The sequence below is a fragment of the Amblyomma americanum genome, chromosome 6 (genome assembly GCF_052857255.1).
Source record: "Amblyomma americanum isolate KBUSLIRL-KWMA chromosome 6, ASM5285725v1, whole genome shotgun sequence".
Classification (NCBI taxonomy): domain Eukaryota; kingdom Metazoa; phylum Arthropoda; class Arachnida; order Ixodida; family Ixodidae; genus Amblyomma; species Amblyomma americanum.
The window spans coordinates 183,853,790-183,877,586 of record NC_135502.1 but is presented as its reverse complement, the minus strand read 5'-3'; the positions used below and the strand labels follow the sequence as shown (position 1 = coordinate 183,877,586).

The 23,797-nt window shown below is 42.8% G+C and overlaps 1 long non-coding RNA gene across 2 annotated transcripts in view; it reads right to left on the bottom strand.

The window, feature by feature from the left end:
• The window catches only part of LOC144095068 (uncharacterized), a 103,564-nt gene that overhangs the window by 26,512 nt on the left and 53,255 nt on the right, over nt 1-23,797 (bottom strand). Inside the window, exons 2-3 of one of the 2 annotated variants that reach the window (XR_013306693.1) lie at nt 11,230-11,305; nt 6,467-6,575 (exon numbers count right to left, since the gene is read on the bottom strand). This is a non-coding gene — a long non-coding RNA (uncharacterized LOC144095068). Of the gene's footprint in view, nt 1-6,466; nt 6,576-11,229; nt 11,306-23,797 lie in introns of those variants that run through there. The other variant, XR_013306694.1, reaches the window with a different exon arrangement.

Here is a 23,797-nt window from a genome sequence, read left to right as displayed (position 1 = left end):
GCTGGCTAAACGCAAAAGCGGTAAATCGCAACAAAAACAGCACTGAACCAACATGCGGCACTTACACTACAGACACATAAGGAGTTCGTCGGTTGCCACTTGTCACACTTGATCCAGACCAGCCACAGAAGCCTCCTTTTCGGGTCTCTTGGAAAGTGGAACATGCTCCAACCATTTCTCGAATGGTTGGAGCACTGAGGAACACAACATCCAGGCATTGCACGGCGATGAAAGGCGCGCGAATGCCGGCGCGCAGCAGTGACACCCGCACGAGTGTAGAGCGGCGAGGTCGACGCGGGGAACGCAAAGGTGAAGTGAGCGCGCGAAAACCGGTTTAGGCGGCGTCGAGTGGTTCAAAGGGTGACTACACCCTAAAAGGGGGGGCGCGCGCATCGAAGCACCCTAAGCCTACTACTTTGCTGCGCTCCTGCGACCATTTTGCAGCTCACGAAATTGCGTGTTGCAAAATTTTGAGTTTTATGCTTCGTCTAAGATATTTTCTTCTTACTGTAGATATGTCAACGAACATTGAATCGCAGAAATTCAGGACGAAAATATGCGATTTGCAAAAAAAAAATTATAATATGTCTAGACCAGTAGCTTTCCAGTAGGAACGAAGCCTTCTGCCAAAATTTCCTAAATGCGAAGCCTTTTTCCATGTTTGAGAAGAAACTGTAATATATATTAGACAACAATTTTCTCGACAATTAACATTGAAAATTTACCAGCAGTCAAAATGTAATTTCTAATATGCTCATAATTTTCTGTAATACGAAAATAAAAAAGAATTGCTGAGAAGAAGCGCGTCTTATTAATCGTTTGGAGCCATGAGCAACACTCCGGACAATGGGAAAGCACGGAATGGGGCGGGCCTGTTGTACAGTTCGATGTTTTCAGCGCAGGTAAATCGAGGTAAAAAGAGGGTCCCGGTTTTCACCTCTGAGGCCAATGTGGAACCGGCCATTATTGGTAGAGGGCGAACGTAAGTCCGGCGTCGACGAGGGCGCCTCTCACGGCTGAAGGACAAGTTTGCCGCCGCGCGAGCTGCGACGGCTGCATTTATATAGCGGCGAGAGATGCACTACTCTATTCGCAGTCTGTTAAGACTGCCCATTTTAAACATAAATTGTTGCGTTGTCTAGGGCAGAGCCATGCACATGTGGCATTTCACCATCAACTCGATTTCAGAGGTGAATTCGCTTGATCGCGCTTGTTCCTCTGTAAACGTTTTATAATGCACATTAACTTTTCTGGTTAGCGCAGGATGAATGCTACAACAATGAAGTTTGGTTCACCACACGATACTCAAAAACATAGAGCAAGCAATTTTAAAGCGGTCAGAAAGCAAATGGAGAGCCCTACCTACCATCCTACTACCGCTCGGTTCTGTTACTTGTAAAAGCGACACCTCTCACTAATGGATTGCTACTTTTCTGGAAGAAAAAAAATCCCTTCGGAACTATATTCTTATGATCACAGATTCTCGCAGGTCTGTTGAACCCGATTCAGTTCTTGCGCAATTATAAATGTAATAAATACCGGCCTTAAACCAACGCCAAGAGCACGTGCTGAAAATTTACGCCTACATAATTAGAGTAAAGGGATATTTGTATCATGCCGCAACGGTTTCTTTTGCATTGCTTGAAAGAGTATTATTATTTTACTAATGGATAGGCATAGCTCGTTACAAAGATATATCTTGCCTGTCCTCTCAAGCCAAAGTCTCCCGAGTGGCTGAACTGGTATAAAAGTTTATCTTAGCTGGTATCAACTCGGAACTTGGTCTTCTGGCATCTTCTATCACTTAGGATGTTTTCACCTCAGCCGGACGCCAATTAGTACGTACCCGCTTCGTTCATTCTTTGTCCTCCGTATCCTCAACAAACACACATTGCTTCGGTTGACGTCTTCCACCTGCAGAAACTCCTTAAGCTCGTGATTGGCTGGTTCGTGACTAGAACTTCGCAGTTTAACAAACAGCGCGACAGCTGCACCCTGATCGCTTCTTTTTTTGCGTGCGGGCGCTGAAGACGCACAGCGCCGCAGTTAAACGCTCTCGAAAGGCAAATATGCGAAATATGCTAACTACGGTCTATACAAAGAGTGTGATCTTAGTCTTTTTGGGGATTATGTCACTTGTCGCTGAGCTGACACCTTTTATGTCGTTAGGGTACGTTGTTTTTAGGAGACTAAGTATTTATGGTCTTGCATATAGTGTAATGTTACGCTTCTAATAGCGTAAAATTGCACTGCAGTAATCAGAGTAACTTTAAGCCAGCCAGGAATAACATTACAAATTTCTAAAAGGGACAGGTGTTATACTGAAGACAGCCTATAAACTAACCTTGCATGAAAGGTGCAAGTTTGTACCTTTAGCAGGTAAATTTATGCTACATCTAGAGGTGCAAAGTTACTTCCACAAAGATTAACCTTACACCGATATAAACAGAGCAAAGTTTGCAGCCCTGTGGTGCAAGCGTATACCCTCACTTGGTGGATAATGTTACCCATCTAGGGGTACAAGCTTTTGTACTATTGCAAACGGTATCTATGCACTACCTGGTGGTATATGTGTATATATATTGTGTAAGAAAAGTAAAAATAGCGCTAATTTCTACACAAACCACACAGAAAGACCAGACAGGACGGGCGCTATCCTGTCAGCATCCGTCCTGTCTGGTCTTTGTGTGGTTTGTGTGAAGATTAGCGCTGTTTTTACTTTTGTTACACAATGTTACGGCAACCAGCCCCGCAAGAGTTAAGAGGTACTGTGAAATATATATATATATATATATATATATATATATATATATATATATATATATATATATATATATATATATATATATATATATATATATATATATATATATATATATATATATATATACTGTCCACACAAGAGTACTATTACCCTTGTGTGGCATAAACCTAGCCGCTGAATGCAGGACTAAGGACTAAAGTAGACCCGTATGATGTAAGCCGTAGTCTTTCTGGAAGTGCAGGCAGTGTCGAAATGTTGAGACAAATCTTTCATGTGAAATGGGCTGTGTCACCTGGGCTTCAGGTGCAGGTACTACTGCACAATGCACACGAAGGATTCATCAAGCAATCGGAGAAAGAATATAGCATCCTATTTATTTTGCCACATGCTAGATCATACTACAGCAATGGTCCTGGCAGTCTTCACGATACAAGTGGAGGCAGTATGTACCATGTATTTGACCTGCACAAAGAAAACGTATAATATATTTTCCAACTACAAAACTTAGTACGACATAGCCATTGGCCTAGTGAGTTCATGCATAAAAGTGTAAACTACGCAAAAGGCAGGAACAAAGGGAGCCACAAGTGCAGGCTTCTGAAGCAAAATAAAAATATATGCAGAAAAACACAACGCATGTCCCATATGACACCTACCTAATTGCTCGATTATGCTCACATCATCACAAGCACAATAACTTCTCAGGAAAAAAATTGAAGCTGTGGCCAAAAACAAAAAAGTACTAAGAAATCACAAAAATCCCGAATATTTTTTTCCAGCTGCATGGTCAAAGTGTAGGCATCCCGGATGCTGGACTACAGGGAGGGGCCCTGCTAAGAAATGAAAAAGCACGTGTATGAAATAGAAACTAGTAAAGGTGGCCAAATAAAATACAATTTAACAAATCATTCCCGCCATTCCCAGGCATTTAGTTCTTCATATCATTTCCTTTCATTGTTAAATCATGTCTTATTCCCTCACCAGCACTTCTCTTGATTGCTGCATTTCCATTCTATCATCTACGAATTTTCATTTCTGCTTTGAGAATTTGCCTTCCCAGTGGTCTGATTTTTAGAGTGGCTAAGGTTTGATGCAGCCCCTGGTAACAATATAGCTCTGGTCTCTGATGCCGCTATATGTTTTTAGCTTATGGTGTGAATTAAAAGGGAAGTGTAGGTGACTAAGTGTCAGTGAGGGATATCACCAGCTGTTTTTTTTTTGTTCTGCTTTCCCTGCATATATTACCTGTGAATTCAATTCCTATTAGTGAACAGCAGGAAGCTTGTGCCTGTGATGGCATTTCTGGGTGCATCCCATTGTCGTTGCCTTTTCATACAGTTCGAATTCTTGGATCAAGGCTTGGACATGACAAAAGGCTATACACTATAAATTACAGTAAAGAAGGGGCGCACTCCTTTATCAGGCCAATATAAGGCTTTTCAAGCGCAACTCCTACCGTCACGTGATGTTGAAATAAAGGCATTTGCATTTGTTTGCATTTGTAATTTAGGGTACCCTCCTGCAAAACAAGGAAAAGCTACGGGCTAAAAGTGAATTAATAGCACGGCCAACTTACACATCTAAGAAGTCATCGCCACTCATGTGGTAATGAGGTGACATAAAACACACAAAATTATATGGACCATTATAATACAGGTACCTTTACTACAGGCTCATAACCAGTATTATACTACACCTGTAGAATATGCCTGTACAAAAAGCTTTGGCTACTCGATCAGCCCTCAATGAAAGACTACCTTAACTACACAGGCAGCCTAAAAGAATCTCCTTTATAGCACTAATTGTGCTTGAGTACATTACAAACCTAGACTTTTATATACATAGTGCTGCATCACCTAATGCTTGTAACATATTCAGGAGCAGTAAATCTTATAAATTACATTTTGCTGGAACAGTAAAATGCAACTTCTAACATTTTTTTAGATGCTTAGCATAATGAAATTGTAAATACTGACTAACAGTATGAAATAATGCCTATTAAGACAGTTACCTTTCATATTTGCAGTCAGGTGCAGGCCGCCTGAGCTTAATTAAATTTTGAGTTCACTCTATTGTGAAAATGCAGAACTAATATGGGTTCATGTTAGCTAATGGAAATTGCTCACATCAGTCAACATCACATTCCTGCTGAAAGGGAAGTGCCCACAGTGCAAAGAAGGTTAACATTCTCACGCCGCTGCACATCACATTTAGCTGTACATCATGCATAAATGATTCTAGTCGTACTAGCTTGGTTGCATGCCAGCCTGCCAAGGGTTACTACAGCTGTGCGTCATTTTTTTCCTCACTTTTCTCACACATGAAATGAAGGCAGCACTGGTCAAACTAATTTAGTATGGAACCTTTGCTGAAGTGAAACCTAGTTAAAAAAAAACAAAAAAAAACTGCATTGATACATGCAATAAAAAGAGATCACAATTATTCAAACCTATATTAAAAAATTCCTTTACTACTAAGTCCTGCAAAACTTTTAATGGTTCCAAAATTTGTGTATTAGAATAGTTGCAGCTAGATACCATAGTATGGTCACTGATGGACATCAAGCAATTCATAACAAAATACATACCACACAAATATAGTCTCGACTAATTGTGCGGTTTTGAAGAAGGCAGGTTGAACTTTAGTGCCAGGAGCGCCATTGCTTGTGTGCCTTTGCACTCCTCCTACTGCCAGGTGTACTGCAATAGAGGAACCATTGATGCCATTAGTGTAACAGTTCGTCATAACTTGTATAATCTTTAAACCGTTAATGGCAGCATCTCAAGAAACAACAGGAATATTTCGACAATGGGAAACTACAAACCTTGAATCCACATTTTACTCATTACACCACTTGGAACATATTTACAAGAGGCGTAATTGACGCAGTGCCCAAGTTTATACCGGACATCTGCTCACACAGTAAGCATAGAAAAATTTCTACAACTAAATAGCTGAGTACCATTGAATTGTCGCTAACAGCATAACAAAATTAACATAACGTCTATCAACAGCAACTGCAGAAGGAAGAAATAACTATACTGTTACTGCTTACGAGACTCAAAATATTCATAACAGAAGCTTAGGAACTGCACTTTCAGTCTACACTCTCCCACAAGGATTAAACGATGAACTGAACTTAAGAGAATACGAGAGCACAAAAGAGGGGACAGTCTGTGCGCTTTTATGATCGAACGTTTAGTCATAAACTAGCCTAGACCTTTTCACTTCTCAAAATAACTAAACAAGTCTACTTTTCACGATTAGTTCTCAGCCTGAGTGCAGAGCAAGTTACATCAACTTAACACCATTCGCACACGCATCTTCCATTCGAATACACTAAAACTGCTTGAATGATAAGTCACTCTCTGGGTTAGCAAAGAATATTGCAAGGTTTACGCGAAAATGGCCGCACGCTAGGAAACGTAGAGCGCAAATGAGCTGCTGATTTCTTGCGTGTCAACGTTCCATGTTTACTGTTATATTGTTTGCTTTCTACTCCATGCTAAAAAAAATTTTGACACCGTCCATTCACCCACGAAGGAAGAAAAAAAGCGGCCTGGCAGCTGGATTTGTCTTCTAGCGAAAAAATTAAAACACGTTAACAGTGCAATGAGAATCAGATACAGTGCTGCGGTAGAAGATAGCGCTGCCGCGCAGTACGTGCCACAGAAGCGTGCACACTAATTTACTCGCCCTTTTCTGTGCTTTGGACATGCCTCATCCTGAATGGCCGTCAGCAGAGACAAACACGTTGCGTTGAAGAGACGACAGGCAATATTCTTGCGCGGAGGAAACGAAGGATCACAGCCTGCAGCGAAAGAAAGCATGAGAAAGATGCTTGCTCATTGCGCCGCTGCGGTCGTGCTTTGTACCCGAATCGGCTGTCTCCGGCCGCCACGCAGCCGGTTCAAAACAAAAAATAGCAACAACTAGTGGCTTGCGCACACAATCCATGATAAAGTATCGTTATTTAATACACCATAATTTGATGGCAAGTGAAAACCACGTACAATCAAAAAAAAGGTCACTTACATGCACGGTTGAAATTTGGCGCAAAGAATCCGCACGATGAGCTCGCCGCCAAGATCTGGCGCGCGTTGTTTCTTTCAGACGTAGACTCTTTAACAGAGATGTCGCTCACTGCAGCGTCACACATCGATCAAGCGTGCACGATCAGTTAATCGCTGAGCACAACCTAATTCACAACGCACGTCGGCATGTAGAACACAAAAAGAGGAACGCGCGCCGTGACACGCACAAAGAGCAATCTGCAACAACTACGACAAGTGTGGTATATAGCGGCTCCGTCTCCGACACCCGGGGAACAAATAGCGAATCCAAATTGACAGGCACGCGACTTAAAGAGCGAAGGGAAAAGGTACAAAATGTAAAAAAAGACACTGCTTCGTGCGTTACTTTTGTTCGGCAGGCAGCCGCGCTTGCCCTCTTTCCTTTTCTCCTCTGACTGAGGGAACGTCTCCCAACATATTTCCCAGCAGTGTTCCAAGGCAACGCCGCCTACGTGCGGAGCGACAGCCTTCGGTGCTTGCAATGTGCGGGTTGCTTGCATTCTTTTTGCGTGCGCCCCTGTGCCTATGTGACACGTATTTTTCTGCACTTTCGGCGCATCCACAGCTCTTTCGCTCTCAAGGACAACGAGCGCGGCGAGGCTTCTCTTGTCTCCACTGTTCCTCATCTTCTTTGAGGTATGCGTTTGAAGATTTTCTGGTAGCAAGCTATTACGCACTATGGGTAAACGCTGAGGTTGCCGTAAATCTGTTGTCTCATTTACTTGCGCATACGGAAGGCATTGCGAGATAACTGGCAATAAATTTGCCTTCCTGTACTTCGAAGTCATTGATAGAACTGGCTAAAAATGCGATGTAAATGCTGGAGCATTATCGATGCCACGTCAGATACAGTAACAGTTTGTAATACTGATATGGAATTTTAACTTTCTTTTTGACTATCAACTGCAGGCTTCAGGAGATTTCGAAGAAATAAAAAAAACCAGCTCTGTTTCAAACTAGTTCATCTCAATCGAAAAAGATACAGCTATAGAAATATGGATTCAGTAAACCCGTACCGAGTGTTAAGAAATTTCAGGCAAACAAAGGGTATTGAAAAAATTTTAACTTTTGAGGAAGATGACGCTGAACAGTCGACAGCTGCTGATTCAGCAGTTCTCACATTTCATCGCTTGAGTGTACGCGGAGTTCTCAAAATATTTTCAAGAATGGTTCCACTGAGCAGGAACTGACCACTGCCAGCGCTCTGCCGGCCCAAGCACGTGTTCAGATGCTTCAAGCGACAGGCGGCCCGGACGATTCCGTGTATTATGCGCGCTTTCATTTTATTCAAGATAGGGAACAACCGCCACTGAATCTATGTTTCTGTTAAAGATAGTATCATCAGTGCGACAGAATGTGGGTTCTAGGTCAGTTTTATTTGTAGGTACAAGATAAAAGTCTCATTCCTCCGAAGCAACTTACGATGATGAAGGAAAGCCTGTCTGTTTAGACGCCAAAGCTTCATTTATTTTCGAGCTTGGGCCTTTGGGTTGCGTCTATCCAGTGCAATGTACTGTTTAGTGCTTATCATTACCTTTTAAAAGAAAAATTTATTTCCTGACCCATGAAAAGCTGTATCAGAATTCATAGTGCACTGCCGTAATATTAGCGCCATGGTTACCGTTTCCTGTGGCAACCGGTTTGTTGCTGAATTCAATGCTTTCATAGTGCTAGTAATTAAAAAATTGGAGAGAATCAACTCCATCTCTGCTCTGGTAAGCGTGCAGCGCAAATGGTGCAAGATAGCCGCAAGAGAGGTCCTTAATAGACTTAAACTGCTTTGGTCGCCTCGATCCCTTTTTCCCAATTTAAAATACGCTGAAATCGAACAGCTTCTGTGTGAAACGCTTCTAGACGCCAAAACATGATCAGGAAATGCAGCTATCTTGAAAAATGATTACTGTGGGCTTTGCTGTCTAGTGTCGAGAGAAAGGATCCGTAAACTTGTTGGAAAGGAAACGTCTAAATGTCTTCACGCTGCGTTGAGGAGTTTGAGAGAAATGAGCAAAACTATAGCTCTGAGACCTGGCTGGTGTCATAGTAAAAGTGGTCTAAACAAATTAATGGTGAGGATGACGCATTTATCACCGAGTGCGGCTCGTTTTTGTTGAAAGGCGGCAAAAATATCAGAGTGCAACATGTCTCCAGTTAACATAAAATTAATGCGTCAACAAACTCCTCGTTCGTAAGCTTTTGATTTAATAACTTTTATGCACGTTAACCTCAGTTGTTTTTTTATTCGTCTACGAATATTGATATTCCAGTCAGGACTCCACCGACTGTAACGAGCAACGCAATACAATATCGAGGACATTCTTGGCGGGTGGAAGATACGATTTGGCTCGTGTCTCTGTGTCTAATGACAGCGCGCAGTGCTAACTTCGTGTAACACTGTGTCGCTTTATTTGCTCAAGGAACACCTGCCATAACGATGGTTTTCTCGAAAAGCAGCGACGTTATTTGGAAATGCACGGGGGTAAATAAGCGTCCTGGAGTTTTTATTATACGCTATTACAAAATGAAGACCAACGCTAACGAATAGAGCTGTGAAGCAAAGCGGCTCCATTTAAAGCTCTTATTACTCCCTTAATAAAAGATTAATTATAATCCGAAATTACCAATGAAATAATTTTCATGCCTCTTGTAGGCTTGTTAGAGTGAAGCGTTAAAATGTTGATTTCGTTCTGAGAGCTGCAATTGGTCAACGGAGTGACACAGAACCCATCATGCCATCGGTCTTTGCCGACTTATTGCTTTTTAAAACGATACCAAATCATAAGTATGAAATCACATGCGCCGAATATTAGTTATTATATTACTGGTTTGCATGACTGGCGGTTTTCATGGCCGATCGCGACCCATGCACCTTTTCCCAGTGAAGTTCTGGCATGCGCCAAGCCTAACGTGGTCGGCATTTTTGCAGACCATGTTAGGCGAAAATGGGACGGAGATCGCTGTAAGTCTTCTTCCCCGAAGACGCTCCGGGCTTCAGTGCTAGCACTTTCTGGGCCCTTGCCGAAGCGAGGAGGCGCGGTCAGTTTCGCTAGCGCCGTTAGTGACTGATCAATGCAGGGGGGGAGCGTCTGTCCACAGATGAATCACGCCTACCTGTTCTGGCTAGGCGAAGCCAGCATAGCTCTTAGCAAATGTGCTCAAAATAACCCAGCCACCTTGCTTTCCGGAGAGAGCCGTCTTCGAGAGGGGAGGCGGTGCATGCTTTGTTGTACAGTGTCTTCGCGCAGGGGGAACGGAGCTGGTTCTAAGAGTGTAAAAAAGGGTGTAGCTTTTTCGAAACACACTAACCACCTCGACGTGGGTGATAGGAGAGTGCATAGTTAGTCCATGCGTCTTCATGTAGCATAAATCGTGACAACGCGCCCTCTTTGGGCCTTTATTTGTTATAGTGTACGACCTTACAGCAAGTGCGGTCAAGCACAGCGCAATGGTTGCAACGGCCACGTGCTACCGTCTTGGTCCACTAGCCGCGCTAGAAATCTCTAAAAACAGCCATAAAATAAACTCACATCAGAGAATTACAAGCTTCTATTATTAGGAAGCACAGCGAGGTGTTGATTATCGTGGGCACACATTTCACTGTGGTTTCGGGCTCCTGACAACGCTAGTTCTTTCATGTCATATCAGCTTTTTCTGCTTCAAAAAGGGCGAACCCATTTTAAACGATCTTTGTGACGAAAAAGAAAGAAAGCTCACAAATAAGCCCTCTTGGCTCTCGCAAACTGTCCAAACTATTGTTATTCGGAAGCTTTCTCTCGATGCTTTCACTGTCAGGCTATGCTACCCAGTCTGCTACGTCACCTGCGCCGGAGCAGCAATCCTGCAAAACTCTCACCGCTGATCGCTGGGTGGCGCTGGCTGCTGAGTTAGTGCGGCGGCTCCCGACGAATGCCCGTAGCCTATAGACGGATGGAACTCGAGAACAAAGCGGCTTTTCCCCGTCAAAAGACCCCCTTCCAGCCAGTGGCGCCGCCTGATTCTCATGACTCTCATAGCGTTGGTCAAATCTTTAGGGGAATCCCCCAAAGTGGAGTAGATTTGTAATAAGGGACTAATTACTCATTGGCTACCACCCAAGCGCTTGGGTGGACGCCAGTGAGTAGTTACTCTCTTATTACCCTCAAAGCATGAGAGTTGAGGGAAGGGCAGATAAAAGGGGGTAGTCCTCTCCTTCCATGGTCGAGGACAGTGCCCTTCCTGCATTGTGCGCCGCTCACTGCATTGCCACGCCGGCGCCGTTGGCTGAAAGGGGGCACTTTGTCGGGCAAAACCCGCTTCGTTCTTGAGTCCTATCCGACTATAGCTCTGGGCAGCCGAAGGGCAAAGCGACTAAGCCAACAAGTCCCGTTTTTACAGTGGGCGGACGATGGTACTCACCTCTCGCAGGAGCTGGATATCCTGCTGGCCCGAGAACCGCAGCGGACGCTTCCGCTTGTCTACCGACTCGTCGTTACTGCACACAAAAAGAGGTAGGAGGAGGCGCCGCATGAGGCTGCAAGCGCACTCTACGCAAGAAGAGCGCACCATTTATTTACTTTTTCGTTATTTACCAATGGCCCTTTCAGGCATATATTTATTTATGTATTTATTTATTATGCATACTTTCAAGGCCCATAGGGTCCCCATAAAGGAGTGGTGAGTTCGTTACATTAGTTTGCAGAAAAAATAAATAAATATTATAAGGCACTTTGAACCGCGATCTTGAAGTGAATGGCGTCATAAATTACCGACCCATTTCATTAACTAGCACTGTTTGCAAACTTCTTGAACACGTAATACACTCGCAGGAAATTAACTATCTTTAAGAACATAACATTATCTTTAAATATCAACATGAGTTCCGTAAAGGCTACCCATGCGAAACGCAACTTGCCGGATTCATTCAAGACATACATTCATCGATTGATGCTGGCATTCAAGTAGACTGCATATTTCTTGATTTTTCTAAAGCTTTCGAAAGAGTACCTCACAACCGGTTATTAATGAAACTAACACTGCTTAATAATCACCTTTAAAGCAGACAGCTGGGCTAGTTGGTGATCTTTAGATTCAATGCACATGGTAACTGCGCTAGAGACGCGGACAAAGATAGAAGGACACCACGAGCGTTCGTGGTGTCCTTCTATCTTTGTCCGTGTCTCTAGCGCAGTTACCATTTGCATTGAATCTAATATTCACCCTCTTGTCATTGCATGGGTTAAAGGTTTTCTCTTTTCCAGGTCTCAATTTACAGCTGTCAATAACCACAATTCGTCTTTCATTCAAGTACACTCTGGCGTCCCACAAGGAAGTGTGCTTGGCCCCTTACTTTTCCTAATATTTATCAACGATTTATCGGATTCCATTTCTTCCCATATCAGACTTTTTGCTGATGAGTGTGTAAATGATCGCAAAATTTATTCTAACACCGATTGCCAATCCCTTCAATCTTACCTGGATTCAGTAACAGCATGGTGCTCAACCTGGCTTATGCAACTTAATAATTCAAAAACTAAATTATGTATTTTACTAACCGAATGTCTCAAATTCAAACAGCATACTCCTTAAATAATAGCTCACTCGAGCTAGTCACCACGTATAAGTACTTAGGACTTCACCTTCATTCAGACTTAGCATGGTACCACCATATTAACTTTATGCTTACATCTGCTTATCGGTCATTAGGTCTCTTAAAACATAACCTAAAGCATGCTCCTCCTCACCTCCGCGTCCATGCCTATACCAAACTAATTCGACCTAAAATCGAATATGTCTCGGCTATTTGGGACCCTTACCAATCTTACCTAATAAATAACATTGAATCATTGCAGAACCGCGCCGTTCGTTTTATTTACTCCGATTATTCACGTAACACCAGCATCACAGCATTAAAGAAACGCGCAGGTCTCCAGGATTTATGTCTCCGCCGCAAAATTGCACGACTATCACTTTTTCATAAACTTTATCATCATCCATCACTTCATAACGACTTTTTTCTTTGCCTCCTTTGATTTTTGACCGCCGCGATCATCCCTTTAAAGTTAGGCGTTTCACGTGCAGAACAATTAACTATGCGCATTCATTCTTACCACGCACAATATCTGACTGGAACACTCTGCCTTCACATATCACAACCACCACTGATCCTGATAAATATTTTAATCTTATATCTTCAATAACTACTGCTTAACTCTTCGCATACATTGTTATTTTTTCATGGCTTCCTTTAGAGGGTATGTTATTGCAGGGTATGTTATTAAATGATTCATTGCATTAGTGTTCTGTTTGTATAATTTTAATACTGCAGTAATCTTCGTTCTTTGCCGCGGTGCCATTCTTTTGATTCTTTTGCTTACTTATGTCATGCGAAGTGCCTTATTTTTGCTTTTCTTGTTTTATATTTGTGGTTTTGTTTTATTCTGTTCATCTGCCTGTGCCCCCCCCCCCCCCCTATGTAATACCCTCTCGAGGGCCTTTAGGGGTATGCTGTATAAATAAATAAATAAATGGAGACTGTGGAGGCGGGGAGGATCCATTCGGTAGCTGCTCGTGGCAAAAAGGAAGAATGCCCAGAATTCGACACAAGGGCATTACATGAGGAAGAGGCGCTTATAGAGGAAAATGTATTCAAAACAAAAACTTATATTGAACAATAAAAGCAATATACAGTGCTCACAAATTGCATTTGAAAAAAAAATTCGCAGGCTATTTCGTCGTCGAGAGTAGGTGTAAGCATTAAGTGTACCGCAGGAGAGGCGTACCGTAATCTACGACGGCTCATACATAGCTGCTGCCGCTGTGACTCAGTGGCTGTAGTGCTCGGCTGCTGACACAAAAGACGCGGGTTCATCTCGGCCGCGGCGGTCACATTTCATCATCATCATCATCATCATCATCATCATCATCATCAGCTTGACTGCGTCCACTGCAGTGCAAAGGCCTCACGCACGGCTTTAACCCTGTTTTTTTGCTAGCTGCGGCCACTCTATCCCCGCAAACATGATCTCATTCGCCCACATAACTTTGTGCCGCCTTCTGCTTCGCTTACTTTCTCTTGGAATTCACTTTGTTACCCTAAAGGACCAGCAGTTGTCCTGCCTTCACATCAAATGCCCTGCCCAAGGCCATTTCTTCCTCTCGATTTCGATTAGGATGTCACTAACACGTTTGCTCCCTCACCCAGTCTGCCCGCTTCCGGTCTCTTAACGTTACACGTATCATTTTTCTTTCCATAGTTTGCTGTGTTGCCTTCAACTTGAGCTGAACCCTTGTCGTTAGCCTCCACGTTTCTGCACTGTAGGTGTGTACTTGTAAGATGCAGCTTTTGCATACTTTTCGCTCGAGCGATACTGGTAAACTGCCTTCATGTTTTGAAAGAACCTACCATATGCGCTCCTCCTCATCCTTACCCTTCTCGTTATTTCCCTTTCATTACCCAGTTCAGCGGTCACTACTTGCCCTAAGGAGACATTCTTTTACCACTTCCAGCACCTCGCTATTAATTGTGAACTGCTGTTTCCTTGCGAGGCTGTCGAACGTTACCTTGGTTTTATGCATGTTAATTTTTTATATCCACTGTTCTGCTCTGTCATCGTTCATTCGTTGCAATTAAACCCGTAGATTACTCAGCAAAGCAATGCCATGAGCGAATCGCAGATTACTTAGGTATTCTCCATTCACTTGTATCCTTAACGTTTCCCAATTCAGGCTTCGGAATACCCCATGTAAACAGGCGGTGAATAGCATTGGCGAGATCGTGTCTCCTTGCTTGACGCCCTTCCTTATTCGAATTTTATTGCTGACTTTATGGAGGACTACGGGAGCCGTGCAGCTGCTGTAGACATCTTCCAGTATTTTCGCATAAGGCTCTTCTACATGCTGATTCCGCAATGCCTGCATGACTGCTGAGGTTTCCACTGAGTGAAATGCTTTCCCGTAATCAGTGAAAGCTACATATAGGGGTTGGTTATATTCTGCTCATTTCTCTATCACCTGATTGATAATGTGAATATGGTGTATTGTCGAGTATCCTTTTCGAAATCCTTCCTGTTAATTGGCTGACTGAAGTTTAGCGTTCCTCTGATTCTATTAGCGATTACCTTAGTAAATCCCTTGAAGGAAACGGACAGTAAGCTGATCGGTCTGCAAATTTTAAATCTTGACGCCTCCTTTCATATCAATTAGGAAAATGTTGGCGTTTCTCCAAGCTCCTGGTACGGTCCGGTTCATAAGGCATTAAGCATCAGGTTGGTTAGTTTCGATGGAGGCGAAATGCTAGAGGCCCGTGTACTGTGCGATGTCAGTCGACGTTATAGAACCCCAGGTGCTCGACACTATCCACATGCCTATACCTCGGCGTCCCAGAAAGCCTACGTCGCTTTCGAATGTTGAACCTCTTAAAACCAGATGCTGATTATTGCAGACACAGGTTCAGGCGCTCGGCTATTGAGCCGCCCCTGTCGGTTTCTAACACGGGATTTACAAAAAATACACTTTTAATATATTGACAAGGTACTAAAACCGCATTCATAATTTTAACGTGTTTTAAACGTGCTCGAAACATCCTTTAAGTGACGTATACTTCGAATGCAGTAATTTTATATTTACGAACGTACACATTTAATATATTGACGAGATGCTAAATCCGTAGTCAAGGGTTCGACAGAATGCTTTCTGGCGAGGGGGATTCATAGTGGATGAATAAAACGTACACTCGCCAAAAATGGGTTTTAAAATAAGACGTTTCGGGACTACCACGGGTCCTTTGTTCACATCAAAATCATGGGACCCGTAGTGGTCCCGAAGCGTCATATTTTAAAATCCATTTTTGGCGAATGTACGTTATTTTCATCCATGAATCTAAATCCGCATTCATATTTTTTTCACGTACTTGGAATGTGGTCGAAACATGTTTTAAAGTGACGTATACTTCGAATGCATTAATTTCATATTAACAAGCGCACGCTTTTAATATATTGACAAGGAACTAAAACCGCGTTCATATTGTTTCACGTGTTTGATACGTGCTCAAAACATGCTTTAAGTGAAGTATACTTTGAATGCATTAATTTCATATTTACGAAAGTAATCTTTCAATATAATGACAAGATGCTAAAACCGCATTCATATTTTTTCACGTGCTTTAAACGTGCTCGAGACATCCTTTAAATGACGTATCCTTCGAATGCATTATTTCATATTTACGAAAGTACACTTTTGATATATTAACAAGATGCTAGAATCGCATTCATATATTTCACGTGGTTTAAACGTGCTCGAAACATCTTTTAAGCGACGTGCACTTCGAATGCATTAATTTCATATTTACAAAAGTACAATTTAAATATATTGACAAGGTATACTAAAACCACATTCATATTTTTTCACGTGTTTTAAACGTGCTTGAAACATGCTTTAAGTGACGTATACTTTTAACGCAGTAATTTCAAATTTAAAAAAGTACACATTTAATATAGTGACAAGGTATTAAAACCGGATTCATATTTTTTCACGTGTTTTAAACGTGCTCGAAACATCCTTTAAGTGACGTATACTTCGAATGCAGTTATTTCTGATTTACGAAAGTACACATTTAATATATTGAAAAGATGCTAAATCCGTAGTCAAGGGTTCGACAGGATCCTGTATGGCGAGGGGGATTCATAGTGGATGAATAAAATGTACACTCACCAAAAATGGGTTTTAAAATATGACGTTTCGGGACTACGGGTGCTTTGTTCACAACAAAATCAAGGGACCCGTAGTGGTCCCGAAACGCCATATTTTAAAACCCATTTTTGGCGAATGTGCGTTTTATTCATCCACGATGCTAAATCCGCATTCATATTTTTTTCACGTATTTGAAATGTGGTCGAAACATGCTTTAAAGTGACGTATACTTCGAATGCATTATTTCATATTTACGAAAGTAAGCTTTCAATATAATGACAAGATGTTAAAACCGCATTCATAATTTTTCACGCATTTTAAACGTGCTCTAAGCATGCTTTAAGTGAAGTAATTTTGACAAATTTTAAGAATATATTTCGAATGCCAAGCATAAAATTTCCGTAACTTATTTCCGGCATATTTTAGTGTATTCATGAATAAAAAATATGTTTAAAATATATTATAATTTGCCCGAAGTATATTCCAAACGTATTAGTTTTCGCTAAGGCTGATACTTTCGCTAAGGCATATACTGCGATGTTTCCTTTCCTCGACTTTCAATTTTTATTGCACACGAGTTTTTGGGGGCATCCCTCGTCAGCTACCTCTCCTTTTTGTAGCTTTTCTTCATGACTGACAGTGCGCCGGGCTTATTTGCCGCTTGTTATGTATGGCAACCCGCACGGCCAGCGCTCGCCATGAGCCGAGGAAGAAGGGCTTGTACCAGCAAGTTCTGCACAGAACGCTGGGAAATTTTCACCGCGGTTTGAGGCCGCTGTCAATGTTTCAGCCGAGCACCACGTCGAAGCACAAAAATTTAGAGCTGTTTACTGGCTGTGCTGATAAATTGAGCTAAGGAACCGGTTTTATAGGTTCGCGTGAACAATGTAACGGCGGCAGCTCACGCGGTGCCGTCGCACAGCTAAGAAGTGCCACCACGACTGCGCTTGTGCCACTCGGACTTCAGGTCAAAACTTTGGCGCCTTCAAGCCGCGCGATAGCCTCGCCGACCACGGGGCCACGAAGACGTCATTGCTGCATGCGCTACTCCTGCAGCAGCGCAGGACGTACCCCATGGCGGACTGGAAGTTTCGTTTTTTGGTGTCTAACGTCCCAAAGAAACTAAGGCTATGTGTGATGCCGTAGTGGGGGATCCGGGCAATTTCAAACACCTCGGGTTATTTAACGTGCACGGACATCGAACGCTACACTGCCCTGTAGAATTTCGCCAGCGTCGAAATGCCACCACGGCCGGTAAGCCCGGCAGAGCCGGGAGCACCATCACCACAGTGCCACTGCAGGGGTTTGCGGACTGAAAACCTCCAAATTTCTTTTAGGTTCGCCTCTCTGTACTCCGTTCTGGCGCCAAGGTCTTCCGGGGCAAAAAGCATTTCTCGCATAGAAAATAAAAATTTCGAGCATCACAGTGCACCTCTAGAATCTCTGAGGACGAAAACTATGTGATAAACATCGCACTGAAGATAGGAGGAAGAGAGCGGGAGGGAGGAAGTGTTATGTCGCACCCTGTGCCCGGTGCTCAGCCTTCTATGACAACACATGCTTGGAAGAAGCGTGTGTCCGAAACCATTGCTCAGCCGGATCGGTGATTTGTTAGACTGTCCAAAGACAATAACTCGCCTCGGGTAGTAAAAATTAACTCTGCTCATTGCGAGAGCGAGCTAACGGCGAAACAATTGTTCAACGTCTTTTTGATTACTGCGTCATCAACTATCATCAGCATGTCTTTAATGCACATCTGCAATAAAGCAGCAAAAGCGGCTTTTATAGCCACCGGCTGAGTTAAATGACAGCTGTCCAAACAGCCCTCCCAGCTGTTTGAACCTACAGATATGGTCCGGAAGACACGCTCACGCGGTTACATATAATCTCCTCAGACCTCAACACTCGGTTCTCAGTCAGCATCTAACTTTTTTTTTTGCTTGTGACTTCATTTCTCACTTTAACCGATTTATAAGACCGAGCATAATTGCTGCTCTTGATTTGAGAGAGATTATAAAGGAGTCAGTTTCTGCTATAGTTCTCGCTGCTCTCTTCTCATATCGCCCTGGCGCATCTAATACCGCCAAATCTGCCATAAGGAGCCCTCCTTGGAGGGTGCTGACAGGTTCCGCGTTGTCCGATCCTTTCACTGGTCACATGTCACAATGTGACCATTCGCCTATTGCTACCCTAGTGACAGTCGTGGTGGCAGACTTGCCACGAAAGACTTTGCAAAAGACTGCAAGGACTGCCAAAAAAGACTTCACTGTACGTGTTGAGCATTGGTAAAATAGGCAGCAGTGCCAGAAGGACAGCTCTCCCTTAGTATTACGATACTGTAGAAGCTTGGGCAAGTTGGTGTGACATGGTTTTTCAGCAGCGCAGGGGACAAAGGACGTGACAAGTGCACAGACACGGCGCTGAACTTACAACTGGTTTATTGAGGTGATTTTCACTACTTAAATACAGTGGCAACCAATCTCAAATGAAAAGAGAGATGCACAAAACAGATTGACGAAAATGACATTTCCTGAGCACCGGTCTACAGTGGCACAAGACCAGCTGCGCACGTTTCTCTATTCCCATCGAGGAAACGTAGTTCTTTATCAGACAGAGCTATTGAGGCTACGCTTGCGCATTTATCTTTGAATTTATGGATTTCATGAGCTTCAGTGATATAACGAGTGATTTTTGTTCTATTATCTGACAGCACTCGACACTGAATGAAAACAGGATAACACGGCGGTTTTTTGTCCTTTTTTCTTGCCTGTGTGCAGTCTCTGCAATGAATGCCAAGGTGACGGGAAGCGGTGCCACTCACGTTGTTTTTGTGTTCCCGCAGCCGGTCGTTGAGGCAACGACCAGTTTGCCCCGTGTAGTGCTTGCCACATGTAAGCGGAAACCTGTACACAACATTGCTGCTACATGGTACAAAACCTTTTTGGTGTTTCTTATCGCAGCCAACCATCCTTTCATTGCTGCTGTTTACAATATGGCAGAGTTTGGAGAGCTTATCGGGCGCGGAAAAAACAACGTTTACATTTGCACGCGCTCCCACCGTTTTCCCATTATGTGAAATGCGGTGTAGATAAGCAATAACCACATACGTTCTTTTTTCTTCTTTGGGCCTTTCAGAGGAATCTCTGCGGCCTGAATTAATGATTTCTCTTAACAGGCTCTCTTATATTGCAATCAGATGGTCGGAAGGGTATCCTGCTGCTTGTAAGCGTACCAGCTGATTTTGATAGCTGTCTTGCATCGCATGATGGCATGATTTTTCTAGGGCATTTTTTAAACACAACTTTGCGATGCCGCGCTTTACAAGCTTAGAATGTGCAGAAGCGAAAGGCGTAATGGGCTTCTGGCATCGTGGCTCGTAACGCCAGCACACATGGCTATTCTTGAGGCACATGGCAAGATCTAAAAAACGTAACTTTCCTTCAGAAGGCGTTTCCTGCGTCAAAACAAGAGGGTTAAGACCCTCTTGACCCTCTTGTTTATCCTATTTTCACTCAGTGTCGAGTGCTGTCAGATAATAGAACAAAAATCACTCGTGAAATCATTGAAGCTCATGAAATCCATAAATTCAAAGATGAAAGCGTAAGCGTTGCCTCAATAGCTCTGTCTGATAAAGAACTACGTTTCCTCGATGGGAATAGAGAAACGTGCGCAGCTGGTCTTGTGCCACTGTAGACCTGTGCTCAGGAATTGTCATTTTCGTCAATCTGTTTTGTGTATATCTTTTCATTTGAGATTGGTCGCCACTGTATTTAAGTAGTGAAAATCACCTTAATAAAGCAGTTGCGAGTTCAGCGCCGTGTCTGTGCACTTGTCACGTCCTTTGTCCCCTGCGCTGCTGAAAAAGCTTAGTATTACGAGTTACGCGCCAAAGCATTAATACTCCGCAATTTTGCCTAGTGCGCATCTTAAGTGGCAGTGGTGCAGGTCTCAAATTGGTAAGTTTGACTCTCCTCCCGGGAGCACTCAGTACACTCTAAGAAAAAAAACGGCTCAAGGGGGGAATAACGTCGACTTTAGTCCTCAAAACGGCCCGTTAGACTGCGAAAGGTCCAACTGCGGAGAGCTGCGTGCCGTGTGCAAATTTGGAGGACCATTTGTTTAGTCCTGGCCCGAAAAGGACTAACGGGAGGACAAACTGCTCGCTTACTCACCCGACCGATGCGCGCATGCATGCATGCATGCATCCATGGATGCACTGGACCGCGAAGCGAAGCAGTCGCGCGCTATGAGAATTTCAGGCGCATGAAGGAATGTGGCGAAAACGCCATTCTTCATGTAGGCTGGCTGGTGGTCCATGCCCCACGTGTCTCACTCATTCAAATGCGCTTCCCCATTTGCGATGTGTTACAATAAAAAAAATGCCTTTATCCGTGTATCCCACACTGACGCAAAAGTTCAAAGGCCACTGCACCGTAACCAGAGGCCCGAGGATGAAGTGTATATATATATATATATATATATATATATATATATATATATATATATATATATATATATATATATATATATATATATATAACGCCATTCTTCATGTAGGCGGGCTGGTGGTCCATGCCCCACGTGCCGCGCTTGTTCCGAAGGCGAAGCGTCCGTGAGCGGCATGGGTCCAGCGACAGCTCGGTGATCGCTATTTGGTGTAGTCAAGTTCATGCAAGCAACGGATAGCCGTTACGGCGAAATGCGCGTATGTATATATATATATATATATATATATATATATATATATATATATATATATATATATATATATATATATATATATATATATATATATATAGATTTAAGAGAAGTGGGCACTTCTACAAAGACACTTTTATTTATCAACGTTTCGACCGCGGTGCGGTCGAAACGTTGATAAATAAAAGTGTCTTTGTAGAAGTGCCCACTTCTCTTAAATCTTTATTCTGCGGAGCCAACGCAACCTACGTTCGTAACATATATATATATATATATATATATATATATATATATATATATATATATATATATATATATATATATTAAGGAAGCCAACAGTAACCGAAACCAAGGTGCATAGTGGAATGTTTTTTTATTTTTTTTAAATTTCTAAAGCCAATCAATTGGTTTTTTAAAGAAAATTACCTATAAACCAGCAGAAAAAACAACCATGCCGCCGGTGGGATCCGAACCCACGACCTCCGAATATCGCGTCCGGTGCTCTTACCAACTGAGCTATATATATATATATATATATATATATATATAGCTGCGAAAACATGAGGTACTTGACCGCTTAAAATAATATACATCGAAGTAGGCGCTTCATTTAAGGAAGCATTTTTATTTGACTCGACGTTTCAATCGGAGGACCAAACTTTTTCAAGAGTGACCATGCAGTGCATGGGCGCGTGTTCTTATAGCATGGGACTTGACACACAGAAGGCTTAAAAAGAAAAGAAATAAAGAAAAGTAAAGAAAAGAAAAAAGGGGGAAGGGGCGGCCGGGAGAACGGAACACAACTGACACCGAAGGCATATTAGGGAAGCAAAGGTGGAGCGTCGCGTACCCGTGAACTCACTGCGCACGCGCACACACACACACACACACACACACACACACACACACACACACACACACACACACACACACACACACACACACACACACACACACACACCACACACACACACACACACACACACACACACACACACACACACGAAGCGAAAGAGGGAGGCGGGGCTGGGTGCGCACGCGGTTACTGCGACAAGAAAAAAGAAAAAAAGAAAAAGAGAGAGAGAGAAGCAAAAGCAGAGAAAAAGGGGAAGCAAAGAAGAAACGTGGTGGGGCTTAACAAAAGAAGGGATGCGTCCGCCAATTGTGGGTTTCGGTATGCCTCTGTCCGCGTATGTGCGGCCCCGAGCGGCTCCGAAAGATGGCCGGGACGAGGCGGAACAGGTTGAGACCGCGCAGAGTGGCTCCACATTGTGACACGCGAGCCGCTAAAACCAGATGAGCTTCCCATAGGAGGACTAGATGGAAAGGCTTGTTGACAGGAATGCAAAAAAACAAGAGATATAGCACAGAGAAATTTCAAAAAAAATATATATATAAAAATGACAAAAAAAAGAAGAAAGAGAAGGGGACATATGGTCCTCGCGGGACCAAAGAATGAGTTGAACAGCAGATGGAAACAAGCCGAAACTGACATGCAACAGGGGTATGACCTCAGACGACTCGGTCAGTGGTGGTACTTTGTCTATTAGGGTTGAAATTTTCTTTGGTTTCTGCCATCGAAAGAGACGATAGGGTGCCATGGCTTTCGTTGATGCCGTTTTGAACTGTGTTAAATTTGAAAATAAAGAATGATTCGCGTTGTTCGCGCTCCCGGGTGTTTTTAAAGCTACTCTGCAATATCGTTACTTTAAGTTTGTCAAACTCGTGGCCTTTTTCGCGGAGGTGTCTCGATAGTGGGAGGCCAGGGAGAGATTGAGTATGTGAGCGGTGGTTATTAAATCTTAATCGGAAGGAATTGTCTGTTTGGCCAATGTACTGCATCTGACATTCGCCACACTCCAGCATGTAAACAACATTACTGGAATCGCAGTTTAAGTCGTCTCGGATAACGTGTTTGAAATCTGAATGGGTACTTTTAGTCAGTGCTGTTGTTTGCATGTGTTTGCAAACTTTGCATCTGCTCTTTCCGCAAGGTGTGCAACCCACCGGCCTCGGTTTATTAACCGGTGCCATATATATATATATATATATATATATATATATATATATATATATATATATATATATATATATATATATATATATATATATATATATATATATATATATATATATATATATATATATATATAGCACCGGAAGCGATATTCGGAGGTCGTGGGTTCGGATCCCACCGGCGGCATGGTTGTTTTTTCTGCTGGTTTATAAGTGATGCTCTTTAAAAAAAACCAATTGATTGGCATTAGAAATTTAAAAAAATAGAAAACATTCCCCTATGCACCTTGGTTTCGGTGACTGTTGGCTTCCTTAATATATATATATATATATATATATATATATATATGCACGCGCATTTCGCCGTAACGGCTATCCGTTGCTTGCATGAACTTGACTACACCAAATAGCGATCACCGAGCTGTCGCTGGACCCATGCCGCTCACGGACGCTTCGCCCTCGGAACAAGCGCGGCACGTGGGGCATGGACCACCAGCCCGCCTACATGAAGAATGGCGTTATATATATATATATATATATATATATATATATATATATATATATATATATATATATATATATA